Source organism: Rutidosis leptorrhynchoides, chromosome 6 (genome assembly GCF_046630445.1).
Source record: "Rutidosis leptorrhynchoides isolate AG116_Rl617_1_P2 chromosome 6, CSIRO_AGI_Rlap_v1, whole genome shotgun sequence".
In the NCBI taxonomy this organism is placed as follows: Eukaryota; Viridiplantae; Streptophyta; class Magnoliopsida; order Asterales; family Asteraceae; genus Rutidosis; species Rutidosis leptorrhynchoides.
This window is the reverse complement of record NC_092338.1, coordinates 425422770-425429887: the sequence shown is the minus strand read 5'-3', so window position 1 is coordinate 425429887 and position 7118 is coordinate 425422770.

Below are 7118 nucleotides of genomic sequence, written 5' to 3'. Positions count from 1 at the left end.
AACTTTATTTGCGAACAAGTTTAGAATTAACTAAACTATGTTCTAGTGATTACTAGTTTACCACTTCGAATATGATAGCTTTTTATGTATGAATTGAATGATGTTATGAACATCATTACTACCTTAAGTTCCTTGGATAAACCTACTGAAAAATAGAAAAATGGATCTAGCTTCAACGGATCCTTGGATGGCTCAAAGTTCTTGAAGCAGAATCATGACACAAAAACAAGTTCAAGTAAGATCATCACTTGAAATAAGATTGTTATAGTTATAGAAATTGAACCAAAGTTTGAATATGATTATTAACTTGTATTAGAATGATAACCTACTATAAGAAACAAGGATTTCTTGAGGTTGGATGATCACCTTACAAGATTGGAAGTGAGCTAGCAAACTTGAAAGTATTCTTGATTTTATGTAACTAGAACTTGTAGAATTTATGAAGAACACTTAGAACTTGAAGTTAGAACTTGAGAGAGATCAATTATATGAATAAAATTGAAGAATGAAAGTGTTTTTAGGTGTTTTTGGTCGTTGGTATATGGATTAGATATAAAGGATATGTAATTTTGTTTTCATGTAAATAAGTCATGAATGATTACTCATATTTTTGTAATTTTATGAGATATTTCATGCTAGTTGCCAAATGATGGTTCCCACATGTGTTAGATGACTCACATGGTCTGCTAAGAGCTAATCATTAGAGTGTATATACCAATAGTACATACATCTAAAAGCTGTGTATTGTACGAGTACGAATACGGGTGCATACGAGTAGAATTGTTGATGAAACTGAACGAGGATGTAATTGTAAGCATTTTTGTTAAGTAGAAGTATTTTGATAAGTGTCTTGAAGTCTTTCAAAAGTGTATGAATACATATTAAAACACTACATGTATATACATTTTAACTGAGTCGTTAAGTCATCGTTAATCGTTACATGTAAGTGTTGTTTTGAGACCTTTAGGTTAACGATCTTGTTAAATGTTGTTAACCCAAAGTTTATAATATCAAATGAGATTTTAAATTATTATATTATCATGATATTATGATATATTAATATATCTTAATATGATATATACATTTAAATGTCGTTACAACGATAATCGTTACATGTATGTCTCGTTTCGAAATCCTTAAGTTAGTAGTCTTGTTTTTACTTATGTAGTTCATTGTTAATACACTTAATGATATATTTAATTATCATATTATCATGTTATATATAATATAACAATGTATTAATATGCTTCATATATATTTAGTAAGACGTGGTTATAACGATAATCGTTATATGTATCGTTTCGAGTTTCATACGTCAATAGTTTCCTTTTTAAGTATATAACTTATTGTTACTATTTTTAATGAGATACTTGATGATCATTATATCATGTTAAACATATATATTTATTCATTTATGTATCATCATGTCATATACAACTTATAGCGTTCGTGAATCATTGGTCAAACTGCGTAATCAGACGTTTACAAAATTTCCGTTTCAATTAACCAAGTCTTAACAAGTTTGATTGCTTAACATGTTGGAAACATTTAATCATGTAAATATAGTTTTCATTAAACATATAATCATAGAAAGGTTCAGAAAAGTTCGGGTCACTACACATCTATCATGCTGTCGTTTCCTGGAATGCTCGTAATCATTCCGGGCTTGCCACTGCTCCATCCGACGAAATCTCTCCGCATTTGTCATATCTACCTCCTCTACACGCTGGTAGAAATCAGTCATAGCCTCCCGAATGACATCCCTAATGTCACTCGCTTCCTCCATCTCCTCATCTGAGCCTCTCTCTACCTGAGGATGACTACCTTCATAGGGTATTGCCTGGTTGCGTCTACTCTTTAATACCTTTGCACCCGCAGAAACCCTCAATCCTAAAAGCTTAACCTGTCCCCTACATTTCAAAAGTGGACCTCCTTGGTCCTTATCTACACCTAAATACTCTCCAATGAGAGTAACAAAAATACCTCCTCCTATAATCCCCCCTTCCTGTATTCCTTCAACCATCTTAGATAAATAAAAACCAACACAGTAAGGGATATTAACAAAGCCTCTTGGGTCTCGAATACACTTTAGGTAAAATAAATCATGTAAGGTCAATTTTTCCTTGTTGTGACCTCTCTGTGTAATCGAGTTAGCCAAAAATCTATGAATTATACGAAGCTCGGCTCTGTTAATATGTAAGTAGGTATGTGTTCCTCCCCGCTCAAAAACATTATAGTCTGACATACGCCTCCAGATGGCGTTCGCATCAAAATTCCTATCTACCCTTTCACCACGATAAATCAAATTCATACAATCGGGTAGTAGTAATTCACTAGGAGTGTAAATCTGTAATGCCCTGGCCATGTCCAGCATGGACATCCTGTACATCCTACCGCCAAGTATAAATCTAAGAAAACTTCTATCATCTAATCTATCTACATCTACATTTAACGCTATAGTACTCATCAGCTCAACACACCATTCCTTATATACAGGTCTACGAATGGTGAATAAGCGTTCCCAATCAATAAAAGAAGAACTGCCATACCTTTGGATCAAATGCTCCTTAACACGGTCAGCAAGTTGGACCCTTTCCAAAGGATCCCAATCAATTACCCTAGGCACCTCTACATCTTTCGTTACTAATTTGAATTTATTACTTTGATATGTCGAGTAATCTCTCCATCGTCTATCGAATCTCAGATTAGGAAGCAACGTGTGTTCAGGAATCGTTGGGTATTCTACAGGCGGATGCATCGGAAATACTATGAATTCATTAACAAACTGTAGCGGATCATAATAAGGTACATGTTGATCAGGCTGATGTTGTGGTTCCTGTTGTGGTTCTTGTTCGGGTTCATATTGCATTTCTGGTTCAGGTTCTGGAGCAGGTCGTCTAGATGATGATGATGAACCTCCAGTATCGGTTCTCTGCAAAACACATTAAACACAAAATTTGTGCATCCATATATGCATTAGTGTTAGCAAAATAACAACTTAAAACAATCACAATAACATGTTAAATCAAAATTAAACTTATACACATTTTCACATTTTTTTATAATTCTACACTTTTTCAAATAAGCACATATGAAAATGTAGACAAAGTTCATAAGTATTTAACTCAAATAACATGTCAAAATAGTCATTACTAACAATTAAACAAGTCTCAATTGGCAATTATATCAAATTAATCAAGTTCATGAATTTTGCAACTAAAAAGTCCACTTTAATCTTCAAAAATCATGTTTAGGATTAAAGTTTGGATCATTTAGCTACCTAAACATGTTATACTACTCAATTTAGCAATAATTCATGACAAAAATTGGCCATAACCTGTTTATATCAAAAAGCCCCAAATTGCTCAAGAACACAAACCCTAGATTTCTAAAAATTTTGAAGTTTTTGGCTTCAAATCATGTTAAATAGCATCAATCTAGGTTATACATGCATAAAATACTAACAATTTAACTCTAATTACACTAGAAACTAACAAAATCAAATTAGGTAAAATATAGCTCAAGAACACTAAAAATTAAATTTAAAGAGATTTAGGGGTGTAATTTTTACCTTTTTTGATAACTTCTGAACAATTTCATGATTAGAGCGAGAATTTTGACGAATTATGGTGAAAATTGCGAATTTTAGTGGTGATTTAGGAGATGGTTCGTGTATGTGTGTGTTAAAAGTGAGAAGGAGCAGAACTCGCTGCCCTTTTTGTTTCTGGCCAAAAATACAGCCTCATGCGATCGCATGAGGTTGTAGTGCAAACCCCATGCGATCGCATGGGGGTCCGGGTACAGTATTTTTTTTTTTAAATAAAAAACCTTAAAACTTATAAAACATATAATTAATAAAATTTTAAAAATTTGTTTCTTTTTAGGATGAGGGCGTTTCGGATCGATGTCCTAGTCCGTCCCTCAACAAAATTTTAAAATTTGTCAATTCAAAGCGCTGTTTTAAAAGTAAAGATTTTTGGGTTTTTTAAATGTTTTTGGCATACTTTAATTCAATAAGATTAAAAATAATGATAATAAAAGTTCTCGTCCCTCTCTTGGGTAGAGCAATTTCGGTTCAACGACCTAGTCTTCAACTCACGACGAATTTTTAGAAATCAATTTTTAACTTAGCGAAATAAAGTAAATTTTTGTTTTTAAATTCACACAAAACATAAATTTAAAATGTATAAAATTAAAAATTCATATTAATAATATTAAAAAAAAATTCACACCAAACTTATATTATATTTTTGTTTTTATTCATACAAACTTATATTAAAAGTATTAATTTTTCAAATATTTACAATTTTAAATATATTAATTTTAAAAAGTTACATTAATAATTTAATATTAATTTTAATTTAAAAAACAAAGTAAAAATAAAATTAAAAATCTTTTTGGTCTTTTATCCCACTTTAATCAATCAAATATTATCAAAAAATATACGCCCCTCTTTTCGGTAAAGTAATTTCGGCTGTTTTACCTAGTTTTACTCCTGACGAATTTCTGAAATATTTTGGGTTGATTGATTAAAGATATTTATACCTTAAGAATAAATGGTAAATTTCGCAGTGATGTAGTAAATTTTTGTATGATATCAATAATTTCGGTCGCAAAATCTAATTTTACTGAGTACCAATTTAATACTTTATAGCGAACGATTTAGCGTTTATTATCAAAAGGTTAAAAATAAAAATAAAAATAAAAACTGAAAACTGTACAAACTTACCTGTGAAATAGAATTCTTAGTGACCTGCTTTAGCCCACTCATAAGATAGTCGGACTAATTGATTTTCCATAGCTACATAGGCGTAACCTCGAGCATTTAACGTTTATTCTTCGAAACATATGAACGGTCCATCTCTGCATAAAGTAACGAATTCGGTATTGGAATATGTCTGATTCGTCGAACATTTTCCTTCGTGTGACCATTTTCCGCATTTGTGACATCTTTCAAGGTGTCGTGCTCTTCTTTTTGCTGCGGATTTTGATTTTTCTTTACCAAACTGTAACTTATTATTTTCGTTCCTGGATTCTTTTCTTACTCCGTCCAATTTACCTCTGATTAATAATACCAATTCACTTGGAAGGGTGTCATTATTACGTTTAGTGATCAAAGCGTGTAGCATTAGACCATGGTTTAATTCACAGGAAGTCTTCATCTCGTAAAACCTAAAAAAAATAAAAATTCAGAATGGGGGGAGAAGACTAGTTCTTTAGGGTCTGCTAGGGAAAGACCATTCGGATTCAATTCTCGGAAACTACACGAAAACAGAACATCTAACTCTAACAGAAATACATATTATCCTTTAAAAACTTGATTCTCCCCACACTTAGTTAGCTGTGGTGTCGAAATTGTGATTAACTTCGTTGTCAACTTCCATTGGACCATCTATGTAATGTTTAACTCTGTGACCATTAACCTTAAATGCAATCCCATTTGAATTTATTAATTCTACAGTTCGGTATGGAAAAACTCTTTTGACTATAAATGGTCCAGATCATCTTGATTTCAATTTTCCAGGAAATAGCTTGAATCATGAATTGAAAAGAAGAACTCTGTCTCCTTCTTTAAATTCTTTTGAACTTCTGATTCTTTTATCATGCCATTTCTTCGTTCTTTCCTTATAGATTAACGAATTTTCGTATGCTTCATGTCTTAATTCTTCTAATTCGTTTAATTGACTTAACCGTAGACGTCCAGCTTTATGTAAATCAAGATTACATGTCTTCAAAGCCCAAAATGCTTTGTGTTCAATTTCTACTGGAAGATGACATGCTTTTCCGTAAACTAGTTTAAAAGGTGTGGTTCCAATTGGAGTTTTGTAGGCTGTTCTAAAAGCCCAGAGTGCATCCTCCAATTTAATGGACCATTCCTTCGGATTTGATCCTACGGTTTTCTCTAGAATATGTTTTAAAGCTCGGTTGGTATTTTTAACTTGTCCACTTGTTTGTGGATGATAAGCGATGGAGATTTTATGAGTTACTCCATATATTTTAAGAACTTTCTCAAGTTGATTATTACAAAAATGAGTACCCCGATCACTTATTAAAGCTTTCAGTGTTCCAAACCTAGAAAAAAGACGTTTTAAAAAGTTGACTACAACTCGTGCATCGTTAGTTGGGAGAGCTTGTGCTTTCGCCCATTTAGATACATAATCAATGGCTACGAGAATGTATAGATTATTATGAGATTTTGGAAATGGACCCATAAAGTCAATACCCCAAATGTCAAATACTTCACATACTTGAATGACATTTTGTGGCATTTCATCATGTTGACTTATTTTTCCGGCCCTTTGACAAGCATCACAGGATTTGCAAAGAAGGTGTGCGTCTTTGAAAATTGTAGGCCAATAGAATCCAGCATCATAAACTTTTCTTGCTGTGAGTTGAGGCCCATAATGCCCTCCTGTTGGTCCTGTGTGACAAAGGTTTAAGATTTGACTAGCTTCATCTCCGAATACACATCGGCGTATTATTTCATTGGGACAACTTTTAAACAAATGTGGATCTTCCCAGAAATAGTGTTTTATATCACTAAAGAATTTCTTTCGTTTTTGGTACGACAATCCTTTTTCAAGGAATCTACATACTAAGTAGTTTGCATAATCTGCAAACCATGGAATTTCATTATAATCTATCTTCAATAGATATTCATCAGGAAAGTTGTCTTGTATGGCCGATTCATTTAGAACTTCTAATTCGGGATTTTCAAGACGAGAAAGATGATCAGCGGCGAGATTTTCTGCTCCCTTTTTATCTCGGATTTCAATATCAAACTCTTGTAAGAGTAAGATCCAACGGATTAATCTTGGTTTGGCATCTTGTTTTGAAAATAGGTATCTAAGAGCAGAATGGTCGGTATAGACCACCGTTTTAGCTAGAACGAGATATGATCGAAATTTGTCAAAAGCAAAGACAATAGCAAGTAGTTCTTTTTCAGTAGTTGTATAATTCGTTTGTGCTCCTTGTAATGTCTTACTAGCATAATAAATAGGTTGAAATCATTTTTCAATCCTTTGTCCTAAAACGGCTCCCATTGCAAAATCACTTGCATCGCAGATAAGTTCAAACGGTAGATTCCAATTTGGTGTTATCATAATCGGCGCATTAGT